The sequence below is a fragment of the Brassica napus genome, unplaced genomic scaffold (genome assembly GCF_020379485.1).
Source record: "Brassica napus cultivar Da-Ae unplaced genomic scaffold, Da-Ae ScsIHWf_1086;HRSCAF=1550, whole genome shotgun sequence".
NCBI classification, from domain to species: Eukaryota; Viridiplantae; Streptophyta; class Magnoliopsida; order Brassicales; family Brassicaceae; genus Brassica; species Brassica napus.
Window position 1 is genome coordinate 55,001 of NW_026014510.1, and position 943 is coordinate 55,943.

Consider the following 943-nt stretch of genomic DNA (forward strand, 5'->3'; position numbering starts at 1 on the left):
ACTCTTTGGCCGACCTTAGTTATAGGATGTTTTCCTTTTTCTATCTTTTAGTAGTTTTCCTATTTCCTCTTAGATTAGGATTTGTACTCTTTCCTTTTATTCTTATCTTGTAACCCCTTTATAAAGGGAACTTATATTCAGAAATAAAGATACACGATTTCCCATTCCTTTACAGCACACTATCAGCATGATAGACTCAAAAACCCTGAGACAAAATAGAAACCTAAAAGCCTAAAACTGACGACTCCTCTTAAACCCTAGAGACATTCTTCGTCCGTTCTAAAACTCAGACGTCCTCAGCACCGTTCGCATTCAACGTTCTCAGCTCTCGCTCCAGCTCAGACGGAACCCGTCCATCTCGCGTCCGTCCTCAGCTCGCGTCCGAGACACCTAGCACCCGAGACAAGCTCGCATCCGTCCTCAGCTCGCATCCGACCCCGTTCGCGACCCCATAGGAGACAGCAAGCGTCCGTCCGTCTCAGCTCGAAGTTTCATCCGTTCTCTCTCTTTGGTGGTCCCGTTCTAAACCCCTACAAACAAAGGTATACCGTGATCTGAGAACCTAGATAGAACAAAACCCTAATCCATTATTATGGAAACTTTGTTCTTGATGAAACCCTAGAAACTACAAAATTAAGATCTACAAATCTTACAACTAGTAACAAGATTGATTCCAGTAGAATATGATTGATTTGATTGTCTTTACTGAATTTGAGAAACCCTAATATTGGAATCGAAAACCCTAAACCTAAAAGCTATAATTCGACTTTAAATTGTTCTTGCTTGATTGAATTTTGATTGATCTAAGGTTTAGGATTGTTAGATTGATTGAGTTATCAAATCTAAAGTTTTTAAAATTCTAAAGGCCTTGAAACCTTGAAAATCGATTTCTACTAAAGTAGAAACAGATTGTTTAAGGTTGCTTAAATATCATATGAATCTG